A 15,821-nucleotide genomic window follows, 5' to 3' on the forward strand; every position below is an offset into this window, starting at 1 on the left:
TCAAACTTTATTAATCAATACATGTGTAACCTGGGCATATATGGACATTTCCCATTCTCCTAACATGTAGAAGTACTTGAAGGACCTTTTGAGAATCCTTAGTTTATATACCATTTGAGCAGGGCTAACTTCTTTTGATTGGCTGCCTGCATCTTTAAAACTGGAGAGAATGAGACTGAGCATTCATGCTGTCTTTCTGCTGTATCCTTTTTGGGAATTCTTATCTGGCTCATCCAGAGGGAGAAGATCACAGTTCACCCACAGCATGCATCGTGAACTGAACCATGAAAATAAAAGAACTTTCATTCCCTTGCTCCCTCTCTTTTACTCAGGCTCCAAGAAATGGGCCTGAGGGTGTTTCTGTTATGTGTGGTTTGTCCTCTTCACATTCAGGTGATAGAACTAATTCTCTTGAGACCTGGGAGTTGGAGCCATAGTGACCTTGGAGTCAGGATTGAAGGCAGAGCCTGCCTGTGCAGAATGGAAGCTCTGGGAAGTCAGGGTGTGTGGGATTTAAGCCCAAGGTAGGGTTAGAATTTAGACTTGGAACTGAGATAAACTAATCTCCTTCCCCTCCCCAGAAACTGAAGTGGTAAAGGGTGGTGAATATGGGGAATAATTTTGCCCCCGCCCCCCCACATGTTTGAAGAATAGGTTTGTATACTTGTTACACCTTTTGGATTAAATAATTCTGTGTAAAAACTAATCTAATTGTTGGTGGCTAAGAGAATTAGGATGCAGGAGACCACTCCTTGCAATTAAGGATACACCACTGGTGGAGGCTGGTGACATTTACAGAGCTTAGATCCCTAATTACTTTAAGGATACCAGAAAATCTTAGAGGAAGAGTGAAATGTAACACACCCAGCCTTCTGGTTGTGGGGGCTAAGGTGGTAAATGTTACACATGCAAACAATATAAACAGCCCCCTCTAAGAATAAACCATCAACCTGAGTCTCAGAGGTTCTGATAATTGTCTTATATATGGGTACTCATTTCAATATTATCCTTCCACCCAGTTGAAAGCCATGTGTTTCCCACCAACATAGCCATCTGGTCTCTTGTCAATCAACACCATCCTCAAGTGAATACCACTGCTCAGCATGTAGAACACAGGAGCTTGTCCCAGGTCCTGCCCCTAGGCTGGGCCTCCAGTGGGCTTCTTATAATTTTCAACTATGGATATTCCTGTTTGTTTGCCACATTGTTTGACTGGTAGTTTATTACATAAGCTACTGACAAAGTTGTGTATAAAATTTTTCTGTTGGTGATCTATCCTAGAAGAGGTTTTACATGTGCTTATTAGTTCTTTAAGAAGACACACGTTTATTCTACTACATACTTATTAAAACAACTCAATCACAAAATAAAAGCTTAAAACAAAATGGAGTCAGTTATAACACATGACATTTATTGATATTCTTATTATCTTAAAATAATAAAAATTCTCACTACAGACTTATTAACTTGTTTTTTTATTTATCTTTTTATGTTCACACCCTGGTCTCTCAACTAAATTAAAAAGTTATTGAGAGTAGGGATTATGTTCTATGCTTTTTCCAATTTTCCACATATGCCATGGTGCTTTATGTAGGTGCTCAATAAAAAGCCTGTTTATGGGTAAAATGTCCAGAAACTTTTTGATAATTTTAGATTAGCATAATCTTGTCCTTTCTCTTCATTTTCATTTATTTCTATCAGTAACCACATATTTTTCCACCAAAAGAAAAAGAAAGATTTCTGGTTCTGATTTTGATTTCTTATTATAAATGCTATCAACCTTTCTAAACTGAAAGCATATTTGCATAAAACAAATATATGTATGTATATATATGCACATATATACATAATAAGTATAACAATGAATAATTAATCATATCATAGAGAGTCAAATCTAGTCACATTAATACCTATTTTAATAGTTGAAATAAAGCTCTTTGCTGATCTACTCAGTGCTCACTCATTATGACTGTATGATGATTCATTATTACGAAGGTTTAAAAACATTTGCTATTATAATGGTCAGTGCAGCTGTGATTCTAGAACCATCATTCAAAAACCACACCAATAGCAAAGCAAATGTTGCTCATTAAGGAGAGATATATTGCTTCCCTTCTAGCTTTTATTAGTATTATGCATGATGCATGAATGTTGGGTAATTATAATATCTGTTGTATTTATTATTTATTCTTTTATTTGACTAATGGAGTCATTATGTACGCATATATACATATGTATGTTAATGGCTAATAAAAACATATATAAATTTTCCATTAACTCATGCAAGGTAAAAATTTTATCTTACAGAAATATGGTTCATTACAAAAATATAATTAATGTTGTGGAGTCTCAATATAATCAGTGGGTTATATTACAAATTTTCCATTGTTCTTTCTTTTTCCCTTGAAATTTAATGCTAGCATATGAAACTAGAACTGGTCTTCTTGCTAAATGTCACTTTTTCTTTCAATGAATATGTGCACTGTTCACCAAATGAAAAATTTAAAACATAAAAAAATACTTCCTATGCTGGAAAATAGTTTCACCTGACTATTGTATTATAAATCTGTTTTGATTTGATTTTATTCTTAAATAGGAAGTACGTTTTTGTTTTTGTTTTTTTTTTAGCAAAGGAAGTTGTTTTTTGTTCTTTATTTGGTGAATAGTCCAAATATTCACTACAAAATATGTCATTAGTAGGAAGATCATTTAAAGTCCTATATTCTTTCTAACTTTTAATTTCAAGGGCATAAGAAAGAACAGTCAGGACCTGCCACACTCGTGTCCACACTGGCTGAATGAGGCTGATTTATAGTTACCTGTAAAAGTGATTTATTACACGAATATTCTGCTATCCATAAAACTTGTCTTCCACTGACACCAAGTACACTGAACAGCTATAGAAGAAAACCTCTATTAGATACAGTTAAGGAGGAGGGAAAAGTGGAGGCTTCCACTGGCCAAGCTAATATAATTGCCCCTTAACTAATGACAGAGTTGTCCTCAAAGAGTCTATTGATTGCAGATCATTGACAGTAGGACTGTGTACCCCTACAATTTAATTATCTGATAATTTTATCACAACTAATTAAATTAGCACTTTATTTGAGGGTTGTGACACAGCACATATCTACAAGATGGAAACAACCATTTTGAGATTGGACAACAAAGCACACAGAGTCTCCTGGCAGCGTGTCCTAGATTTTTGAACTATTTCAGGCCAACCTCAGATTTAATCTCACTGTAAGATAGAAGTTTTATTCTGCTGTTTGATTGGAAATTTTTAGCAACATTGATTATTGCTCATTTAGCCAGCTTTCTAAACTGTGCTTGCTTTGAACTGAATTAACAAACTGCAATTTCTCTAGCTTCACGCCATCTATATATTCTATAAAACCAGCATCTCTTCCTGAATCTTTTGTCTTAGGCATGTCCTACAGAAGAACATCCTCTGCTCAAATTTTTGGAGTTACTATGTTGAGTTTTGGCCTATAACTCAAGTTGACAAATAGGGGTCTAGCATTTCCATTTCCTGTCTGTGTTAAACAGGACTGATCTTGGAGTACCTGTATTAAGTTGGGGAGGGATGGGTAATATGAGGTGAGTAGAGAAAAGAGGACCAGGCCCAGAACCATTCCTATAGGATGTAGTGCCATGAGAAAATTTGAGTGCTAACTCCATATTTTAACACAGTTGCAATCAAGTTGAAGCCTTGACAGGTGAAAAGACATGCTAAAAGCAAAACCTAAGGAATGTTTATAGAAGGCCAGAGGGACAATTTCATTTTCTCTGCCTTAATGGTGGGATTGTGTGTTGTGGATTGCTGGTAAGCAGCCTGAGGTCGTTTTTTTCTTTTAATACTAGCTGGAAGGAGCTCTCTTCACCCCCACCTACTGCCTTCCTAAGACATAACACAGTAATACAAATGCTAAATAGTGCAAAGCCTAGTTATTGTTGGATTTTTGCATGCAGTAAAGATTGCTTTGGGTAGGAGTTCTACCTAATGAAAGATAATATGCTGTCTTTAGCTGCAGCTCTGTTTCACTTCATCTGATAGATAATCTGTGCCTGTGGAAGAAGAAATCACTAAAATTTGTCACATCTTAATATTAAGAATTGCAGCATGGCACAGGACCTGAGTCCAACATGCTCATTTTACATAAGGAGAGTGAATTAATTTATCAGATAACTTTTCATGAGAACCTGGGAACAGTATGTATAACAAACATTTCCTTCTCTCCAGATATGAAGTATAATAAGAACTGAGCAGACATGCCCTGCAACAAAGTAGAATTGAGTTTTAGTTTTGCTAATGTTTATACTAAGAGAAGACAATAGGTGACATCTACCCAGTTGAAAAATTTGGAGAGGAGGCAGGTAGAGGAAATGAAGGCCTGGAGACAAAGGGTTAAAGTGAAACAACTGAGTAGCTGAATGAGAAAGAATAGCAGAAAAGTGGGAAATAAAAGAAAAGAGATAAATGTACACACCCAAACGTTGCTAGAGTTGTCTCTCAAGAGGAGCATCTTGGGGTTGACACTGAGTGACTCAAAGGCAGGCAGAAGAGACTTCTCTAGCTTCTTCTGCCCTTACTCTTACCAAGGGTGACTTAATTCCTGCCAGGAGAAGGAGCCAAAGATTGGGACCAGAAACTTGGCTACTGTGCTGCCCTCAAACAGAAAGCTATACCAGACTAGAATTATATCTCACTGTTCACTTCAATAGTATTAGCTTAGGAGATATGGCTTTCAGCTTCAAGTTAATTTCTGATCACTGTTTCATTAATGGAGGAAGTAGGAAGACCTCAAGCTCTATATCCAAGGCTTGAACCCATTCCCATCAAACACCAGTTCCACAATGAGCACACATAGTAGGTAGCAAAGAATCCCATTTATCCAAATCATAGCAGAAGAGAAATCAGATAAGGTATACATAGGAGAAAATATACCAGATAATACAGAGTAAAAAATCTCTCCCACTGGGAACAAGATAACTTAGATCATCTGAGAGAAAGAAGTCCTAGATCTCATTCAAGAGAAAGTTCCCTGAAGTCTTTAGTGTAGCAAGCTGTTGATGGGGCCATAATGAAGACTGCCAGCTCCTCTCAGGTTAGCTTCTTCCCAGAGTCTTCCTTTAGCAATCTGAAGTAGTGTTGGCATCATCCATCTTTCTTGAAACTGGAAGCCAGAAGCATTCAAAAGAACTGTAGAACCTGAAGAAACTCAAAGAAGACCCAAAGAATTGAGGAGACTGGCACTTCTCTCTCCCCCTCTCACCAAGTGCCCCACTCCTCACATAGGCACAAGGCATTGATCTCCACCAATAAAGAGAAAGTATCAGTGGACTTTGGGACTGGGGTTACATCAGAAAGGCTGTTTTAGAGAAAATCAGAAAGTGTAGTAGAGTGTGAATTAGTTGAGACAAGCAACAATTTTTATATAGTTTCATTATATGATGACAATGGTCAATTTTGTGTGCTTCTATGGACAGTAGACTAACTCAGAAATTCTAATCTTGACCACATAAAACCAAACTGAGATGGTTCCCTGCCTTTAATTAGTTCTCTGTTGAGTATTGAATTTTATGCCGTATACACATCCAATTGTTCTCTTTTGTTGTGTTTTAAAATCTGTGGTTGTAAAGAATGAACATTGCTCCAAGGAAATGTGCAAAACTTGTAGCTCTTAGAAATCATACTTTAATGTCTATAAGATATATTGAGGTTGCTTTTGGTATGGGAAAACCAAGTGTTCAAAGCATCATCTAAGCCAAATGAAATAGGATCAGTCAACACTGAAGTACAACAAAATTGCTGTTAAAAACAAAATAAACATCAAAAACTGACAAACTATTGCCTAATTAATCCTCAGAAAACAAAGACAGACCTTCAGAGGGATCTGTCAATTGGGCAATGTTAACTTATTTCTCAACAGCATAAGGTAAGCTTCCTGAAGTTGGAAATTAGTTTTTAAAACAGTTGATAATTGTTACTGTTGAACAGAAAGGAGAAAAAAGTTTGTCATCAACAAGATAATACAAATACTGGAGTACTAAGGATTGGAAAAAGATTATTTTTACTGATGAAACTCATTTTTTCATTCAAGTGTAATAGGGCATTGTGTATGCCCAGATTACCTAAAATGGAGACATCCATGTGGAAGATAGCAGGGACCTGCTTCTGAGTGAAGACATTGAATTCCCCCCTATCATATGGGTGGGGAAAACCTTTGTTCATTGATGGAATAGTTGAAAAAGGCTGCATCTTTAAAACTACAATACTGGTATGATCTCTCACTTTTTGGTACCATCCAAGTGGTGCAGGTTCTATTTACCAGAAGCACTGAGCTGCCCTTCCTCCTTTCCCTTTTAGGCCTTGTGCCCCTGAGAAATGAGCTCAGGGCTTTGGCATGTTCGATTTGTCCTTTGCAGTTCTACATCTAGGCATTGGAGCCCTCAGACTCAGGAACTCCACCATGGTGTTCTTGGAGGCATGATTCTAAGCCAGATGTTGCTACTAGCTCAGCAAAAAAAACTCGAGAAGCTGCTGGAATTCAAGCCTAGGGGGACTCGAAACTTGAAACTTGGTGGGACTATACTATATAGAAACTGAGTCAAATTGAACCTTCCCTTCCTCATAGCCTGAGGTAGAGTGAGGAGTAAGGAGCTATTATGCTCCCTGGGTGATAGGGGTGGTGGTAATGTTTATAGGTTTGTTTTTTGATATACTTTTGAAGTAAGCATTCCTATGTAAAAGCTAAACTGACTATTAAGTGATTAAATGGAACTGAGGTGCAGAGATCCCCCTAAAATCAGGAGAACACAATCAGTGGTGGTTTGAGCCTAGCCATTACCAAACATCCTTAAGGGAAATGGAGAACTATAGGGGAGCGGTGTAAGGTTTATTGCATTTCCTTGAAGGTAAACTTAATGGTGAAGAAGCTGGACAGTCAATAAACATTTGTTAAGCCCCTACTATGTGCCAGGCCCTGTGCCAAGCAAAGGGGATAGAAAGGCAAAAGACAGTCGCCCTCAGGAGTTACAGTCTAATGGTGGAAAACAGAAGACATCAGAATCGTAAACTTATTGTTACCTCCTATGTTTTATTTTTAAACTTGTATATGTTTTCTACCACAAATCCTTTTCTTTCCAACTAGATTTTTAAAGTTCCTTTTGGATAGCAGTGTTTTTTAAAGATTTCTGTATCAACTTCTCATAGCACCTAGCACAGTACTTTGTATCAATTAGGCATTTAATAAGTGTTTCTTGATCAACAAATATTAAAAGCCTGATTGTTGTTACCCTGGGCCAGACTAATCAGATTATTTCTATAATTATCATTTTGCATATACCTTGTAGCACAAGAGAATTTCATGCAGTAGTAAAATATAGTATTCTAAGGCGTTGACTATATATACTATACTAAAGTTGGCTCTATAGACAAGGGATTGTAGAAATTAAATGGAAAGGCTATAGACCTAAGAATGTTCCTTGCTCCTTAGAAAAGGAACAATCCTCCAAGGGTTCTCCTCCAAGGAAAAACACTTCCTTTCTCCCCGAATGCCCTTAGGTAATAATTACATGGGAAGTTTCCAAGACATCAAAAATATTCAGAATCTAATTCCAGTGGACAAAAGTGGACAACTCCTGACAGAGAGGTGATGGACTAAAGGAGCAGAATGAGACATGAATTTGTAGACAGTACTAATATGGGAATTTGTTTTGCTTGGGCATTTTTTTCTACAAAGGTTTTGTCTTAGTTTGGGGGGGATGGGAGGGTTTGGATGGGAAGGTAAGAAGTTGGGAGGGAGAGGTAGACTAGTTATAGGGTGGTTCTACTCCCTAAAAAGAGAAAGAAAAGGATCACTAAAGCAGTTTTTTTTTTAAGTTAATAGAATGGAAGGGAAGAAGATCAGAAGGAAACAAATGCAATAAAGACAGCTTTGAAAACTATGAGTTAAAACTGTTATATATACCTATATGTGTTTTTACATATGTGCATATATGCATACATTTAAAAGGAAAGACAAACTGTTCATGATAGAGACAGTTTCATGCATAGTCCTCTTTTTCTGATCTATTTATATGCAGAAACGCTTGTTTTATTTGGTGTTTGTTAATTTTGAAATTTTAAAAATTAAAATAAAGACAATAAAAATACAAGAAAGCACAGGATGTGGGTAGTGGGAGGAGGAGAAAAACTAATATAAACTAGTTTCTTCACAGTTTTGCCTCAGGCTGACTGTGGAGAGTTCTTTCACAGAACAGATCTGAGAATATGGTTTTAGAAGGCATTTCTGTCCCATGATTGACCCCTCAAACATCTAAGGAAGTTACTATCTTTATTTTTGCTGTGTATCTTTTTTTAAAGTGATATATGGGGTGGGGGAGAATTCTTTATTCTGTTTCAAATAAATTTGTCATTCTGAATCATCAGGACTGATGGTTGGAAGGCGTATGTTTTATTTAAGGGGCAATTTTGGAATGGAAGTCACATTCCCTTCATAAAACCTCTTCAAGAAGTTTAATAAAGTTTCTTTTATTAAGTGTTACAACTGCTTATTTATTCATTATGCATATTGGATTTTAAAGAAATGACAGGAGCAGGAGATATTGTATGTTCAGAGCATAATGCTATGTAATATAATCATATTTATGTAATTATAAATTTATTTCATATTTACAAAAATTATAATTTATCTTAATATTATATTTATAATAATATTTTAATTATGTAATATCATGTTATAATACTATAACTTATGTTGCTTACCAATTATGATATATTTATTATATATTTGTGAATCCATTTTGTCTCTTTCTGAGACTGTAAAGTCCATGAGGGAAATAACAATATCTTAAATATTATTTTGTGGCTCCTAGTACAGACAGTTTTGCTTTGTATTAATTCTAATTACACAAATTCAAATCCTTGGAAACTCTGGGTGGGGATCGGAAGCAGCCCAGGACTCCTCTGCTCAAGGTATTGAAGCTGCTGTGGCCACAGGGACCCTAGACATTGAAGTCCCTCCAGCTGTGAGTGGCACAACCCACAAAGGAAGTAAGTCCATGCAAATCCTGTCAAGGGGAGAGGGCTACAGTCTATAGACTGGTCTACTTCGAGTAAGCAAGAACTGGCTAGATATTAATTTGTTATATAGTGCTTAATAAATGTGTATTGAGAGAATGAATTTAGAAAACCAATAGTAGGTTTCCTCCAAGTGACCCTTGAAATAAGTCTGTAAATAAAATCATAAGGACTAGATCATCACTAATCCTAATACATGAGGATAAATGCTTTCTATAATACTTAAAGGATTTGTTTTTTCCTTAGTATAGATATTCCTTGCACCACACAGATGACTAATTCTGTATAATTTAGCAGATGATCACATTTTAGATCACATCATTCATTATATGTGGCTAATGACCCTGTGGCCAACCTGGTGACAAGCCTCTCAGAAATAATCAAGTTGGTTCCCAGAGACCCAGAGACCCAGGCACTTGTTGGACCCCAACCAACAACTTCTCTAACTTGGTAAGAGACCTGTTCAGAACATGTGTTGCCCTGGCATAGCCTTCAAAAACCTAAGATCACTTCCACACCATGAAAAACCACTAGAAGAAGTCTTTCATGAAATGAAGATATACATTTTAAAAATAGACAGAAGAAAATATTTCTGAAAACTTTTGGCTACAATTTATCTTTAAGAATTAAGAGGACTGTGCAGCTCACGTACTTGGGATGCTGAATTACCTCTACATATTAAAAGGAACTTAGAAATAACTTCTTTAAAAGGGTTGATGATGGCTCTAATCTCCCACTGCACCTCATACTCAACATATCCAAAATTGGGCTTATTATCTACCTTCTTAGATCTGCTATTTCTTCTCACTTCACAATTTCTATTAGTAGTATCAATATTCACCAAATGTCCCACATTCAAAACATTATTATCTTTGACTCTTCCATCTCAATTGTTTTTTTCCTGCAATTAGTGACCAAGTCCTATTTATTATCTCTCTGTCCCCTTCTCCCTAGTCCCACTATCACCACCACCAGAACCTGGTTATCATCTACCTGGTCAATTGCAAGCCTTCTAACAGGTTTTTAATTACTCTTTCAGTTGTGGTTGGGCAAATCTTCCATTTATTTAGATCTTCTTTACTCAAAAATCTTTAGTGGTTTCCTGTTACTTACTGAGTAAAACTCAAACTTATTCCTGACATCAAGACTCTCTGCAATTGAACTTTCTAGGCTTGTTCTTTAAACTTGATGCCTTCCAACTCTAAAAGTATGATCCTATGATCTAGTAACATACTCTACACCAGTGGTGTCAAAATCAAATAGAAACAGAGGCCACTAAAACTGTACTGGATCCCTCGGGGCCAAACATTGATTTAGTTTTAAAATGTGATATAACCTATGTTTTATTTTCATTTATTTTAAAAATTCTTTTCAATTATGTTTTAATCTGGTTTGGACAGCACTTGAGAGCATTGTGGGCTGCACTTTTCTACTCTATTCTACTGTGTCCAATCTGTACTATTCTGTACTATATCTGTACTATACCTTGCACTGTCCCATCTCCATGTCTTTGTCTCTATCACTTTCCCTATATCTGGAATTTCCTCTATTGTTTATTTTGCCTGTTAATGAAACACATCCATTTTAATTTTGTCTTTCTTAACTTTTTATTCCATAAATTTACACATTTATTGTTGGACTTGGACTACAGATATTTTATAAGGTGAAGGTTTTATTGTTCTTTTATTTCCTTTATTTTTCTGATGGCAGATTTCACAATGACTGCAGAGATGGTATTGTAGGCCTATGCACCACAAGTTACCGTTTTCATACAGGATCTATAATGCTAGATGCCCACTGCTCATCTCCTTATTTAGGGCTTGGCACAGAAAGAGCCGATATACTTGCCATGCTAGCTAATTTCAATTTTTTTCATCTCTTTCCTGAGGAATAAATCATAATGGATTCTATATTTACCAACAATTTCAACTTTCTCAGCATGTTCAACCTTGTTACCAGATACAGGACCCGAGGTTAGAGAGCCTCACCTACTTTTAAAAGCCCAATTCAAACACTACCTTCTTCCTCAAACTTTGCCTAGAACATTTGAGAAAGTAATGACCTTTCCTTGACCCAATATAAGGTTTTTATTTCACACCTCTTTAAAGCACTTCTCATGAATTACTTTGTATATAATTTTCTGTGTATATGTCACATCTCCCTAAAAAGACCATAAGCCTCATACTACCAGGACTCATGGTCATCTACATTAGGCTCTTGAATGATTGCTGAATTAGTTGTCTTACCTCAAATCTTCCTTTCTCTTAGAGGGAAATTAAACTTTAAAACTGAGGCAATAGTGAAAACATCAAAATGTCTGGACCAGTCTGGTTCCTGGATGAAAGAGACCACCATCAGTAAGTGTATCATTTTAGGGCTAAGTGTATCATTTAGGGTTCTATTCAGCACAACTATCAGGATAGCCATGGTAAGGTTGAAAGTCAGGGCAGTTTTTAAACTTTAATTAAATATATGGCATTGAGCTGTGGCACAAATGGAGGGCAGTTATTATTCAAGAAGGGTTCAGAAGGGCTAGTCACATGGGAGTGTGACTATGTTCAGAAAAATTATGTGTCCACGTTCCACCTCTGAAGGCATGGATGTTATTGCACTCTTTTTCCTGGAAGTTATGCCTGCCAGGGAGTGATATATCTGACTGGAATAATGAGGATATGTGGCTTTACTTATCGGAATAACATCTAAACATAATAACAATGTTGCTCTGTACTTACGTAGCACTTTTCATCCAAGGACTTCAAAGTACTTTGCCAACATTAGCTAATTAAATCCCACAAGTCTGGAAGTGAAAGTACATGCTCTCTTTTACCCATGGGTGTGTACCAAGAGGATAGATCATTTGTCCTAGAGCATACAGAAAGACGGTCAAAAGATCCAAAGGGATGCAGAAAATCTTAAATGTGCACGAATTACCCTGGAGACCTGAAAATGACTGAGACCTGAGGTATGGCTCTGATCTCAAAGGTCAACTACTGTATCTCTGTATCACAGGCCAGATAGAACTATTTTTAAAGACTGCCAGATGAATGCTAGGTCTGATTCTTAAAGATCTAAAAGATCTCCAGGAAAGGAGATTGCACTTTGCTCTTTCAGCAATTTGTCCCAGCATCTAACTATCCCTTAAAAAGAAGTTGGTTATATGAGACTTGTTTTCTTATTTAACCTTCTTTTCTCTTCATCTATCTTTAAGACTAAACAACTACTTACTATCTTTCATAAAATGTTTCATGGACTCAGTGTAAATGAGTTTCAAAAGCCATTATTGTCTTCTATCTAAGAAAAGCCCCTAAACGTAAGATTTTCTTACTTGATCATGCCTCTACCTAATCAGATAAATTACCCTCCACATTTGAGAAAACTTATTCATAGCATAGTTACTATAGTTTTTCCCCTACATGACATCACCCCCCAAAATATATTGAAAAAGATTTAACTGAGCACCTGCCCAGCACAGTGGTAGGCACTAAGAGAGGTGGGGGGGTGGATGGTAGAGGGATAAAAAAGCATTCAAGACTAGTTCCTATTGTCTCAGAATTTTTAATTTAGTAGGAGAAGCGAAATGTAGCACTCATTTGGTACTTACATAGCAGACACTCCCATTTTTAGGTTCATGTTCCATGTTTCAACACACTTTCTCATAATCATGATTTTTTTTTCAGAGTCCACTGAAGTGTAAAAACAAACTAGATAGAAGTGGTTTCAAAAATACCACACCAGTCAGATCTATGGATGAGGAAAGAATTTATGCCCAAATAAGAGATAGTCTTATGGTATAAAATGGATAATTTTGATTATATTAAATTAAAAACAGAAGCAAAACCAATGAAGCCAAGAGTAGAAAAAAAGCAGGAAAGTGGGAACAAAATTCTACAGCAAGTTTCTCTGATAAAGACTTCATTTCTCAAATATGTAGAAAACGGAGTCAAATCTATGAGAATATGAGTCATTATTACCTAATTGGTAAATAGTCAAAGGATATGAATAGGCAGTTTTCAGAAGAAGAAATCAAAGCTATCTGTTATATAAAAATGTCTAAATCCACTAATGATTAGAGATATGCAAATTAAAATAATTCTGAGGTACCACCTCACACCTATCAGATAGGCTAATATGATAGAAAAGGAAAATGACAAATGTTGGAGGGGATGTGGGAAAATTTGGACATGGAGGCACTGTTAGTGGAGTTGTGAACTGATCCAACAATTCTGGAGAGCAATTTGGAACTATGCCCAAAGGGCAAGCCAACTGTACACATCCTCTGATCCAGGAATACAATTACTAGGTCTATAACCCAAAGATAACCAAAAAAAATGGAAAAGAACTTATTTGTACAAAAATATTATAGCACTTTTTTGTGGTGGCTAAGAATGGAAAATTGAAGGGATGCTTATTGATTGGGGAATGGCTAAACAAGTTGTAGTACATGATTGTGATGGAACACTATCATGCTATAAGAAATGATGATCAGGATGGTTTCAGAAAAACCTGGGGAGACTTAAATGAACTGATGCAAAGTGAAATGAGCAAAACCAGGAGAACTTTGTACACAGCATTAACAATATTGTAAGGATGATCAACTGTGAATGACGTAGCTCTTCTTAACAGTATAATAATTCAAGACAATTCTGAATGATTTATGATGAAAAATACTATTCATCTCCAAAGAAAGAATTGATGGAGTCTGAATGTAGCTGGAAACATTCTTTTTAAACTTTCCTTATTTTTCTGGTTCTTTTTTTTAATCTGTGTTTTCTTTGGTAATATGACTAATATGGAAATATATTTTACATGACTGCACATGTATAATCATCAAATTGCTTGCCTTTTCAAAAAGAGAAAGGGGAAAGAGGGACAGAATTTGGAACTCAAAATTTTTTAAAAATGTTAAAAATTATTTTCACATGTAATTAAGAAAAAAAACCATACCAACACATTCCACGGGTTGGAGGTTAACTGGGGTTGGTGAATTCCAAATTCTAAGCAAACCTGTCCCCTTTCACACCTTGGTGTCAAATGTTTTAATAGAATCAAGCAGATGAGATGGCCTTAGAGAATGGGAATGGGAAGACTTTACCCTCTAACCTCAAAGGACCCTTTGTTTTTGTCCCCTTGGTGGCACTCATCAAGTAATCTTGCAAGGCCTACTCCTTGAGCCAGGTAAGACCATCCAAATTTTGTTTCTCTTTTAGTGCTACTAGACAGAAATAACTCAAATTTTGTTGTTGCTGTTGACTATTGAATTAAGGAAAGGAAGAAGAAATGGAGTCTGGTACATTTTTAGACTCTAGCTCTGAGTTGCTGGATTTTTACCAGGAAATCAGGGAAAAGTGCAAATGAGGTGAAATGGTTCCCTGAAAGAACCTCATTTATGTAAGTAAAATTTGCTTGGTTAGCAAGTCAGTGAAAAGTGATGAATTAAGTTGGGGATTTTTTGAGTTTGGCATTATATTAAAAACAAAGACGGGGAAAGCATCTAGATTACACAAAGTGTGCATGCCATAGAGGCTGTCTATGCTGGAGAGAATACAATTTCGAAGACATTGTGGGACTGATTCTTGTAGCAACTCACAGAATGAGGAAGTTAATAGAATTGCAGAAAAAAAATCTTGGAGCAATCCAAAAAAGTGTTGAAAGGAATCCTTGATGGATACATTGAAAAGGACCAGACAAGCTTTTGCAAGTGATATTCTATAGAAGAACACATTTATGATCACACAATTGACTGAAATAAATAAAACATGAGAAGCAGTATGGTGTAGATAGTGATCCAACCTGGGTTCGGTTAGTGCCTCTGATGCTACTGGCTAGGTGCCCCTTGGCAAATAACTTAACTTCTCAGTGCTATAAGCAACTCTCTAAGACTATACATGGCAAAGAAGATGCTTATCTGAATCAATAGAGTTTACACATCTGGGGGTTGCTTATATCAGTGAATTTACACATCCAATCCCTTTCCCTGTCTCTAAGTAGATAAAACTTTTCTTTATCTGTTTATTGTTTGCTGAATGTAAAAACAAGCAAACAAACAAAAAATGAGACATGACAGAGAAAAAAGTTCCTTAAGGATTCCTCCAATTAAGTTTCTCCTTTGTGTGTGTAAAAATTATTTGAGATTCTTTGAAAGTGTAATAAAAAAGAAAACCTTGTTCAACTCCCTCTGATGACTAATATCAAGCCAAGCATAAAACAGGCACTGTATGCTTACTGAAAGTGTGGTCACCGTCATTGGGGTGATTTCAGTCCACATCAGAGAGGAATTTTCTCTAACTGGTGAGGACCTCCAGATGCTCCTGCTTGTTGATGACAGTGCTGCTTGCCTCAAGTCCTAGAGTTGCATATAGCTTTGTAAATGAGATGAATGAAACTCAAAAGAGTTTGGTCTAACTGTTCACATTGAAAAAAACTAAGTGGATAAAGAATTCCTATTGTTGGCACTTGGTGAGCAATTGAATAGAGAACTTTTAAAATATGTCTAACACTAAACACAACAAAATGATAATATGCTGAGTACAGGATTGAAGAGTGAGAAAGCAGGATGGATTGCCTTTGGAAAACTGAAAAGCTCTCTTAATGACCCCAAGCTTCTCTCTCAAACAAAGTTCCAAACTCTAGTAATGTTTTGTTGCTAAGTCATAAAATGCCACAGTTTCTGAAGAACTAAAATTGAGAATCATGAAAAGGGCAGTGGAAGGAATCTATCTACACGACAGATATAAGT

The sequence above is a fragment of the Notamacropus eugenii genome, chromosome 4 (assembly GCF_028372415.1).
Source record: "Notamacropus eugenii isolate mMacEug1 chromosome 4, mMacEug1.pri_v2, whole genome shotgun sequence".
In the NCBI taxonomy this organism is placed as follows: Eukaryota; Metazoa; Chordata; class Mammalia; order Diprotodontia; family Macropodidae; genus Notamacropus; species Notamacropus eugenii.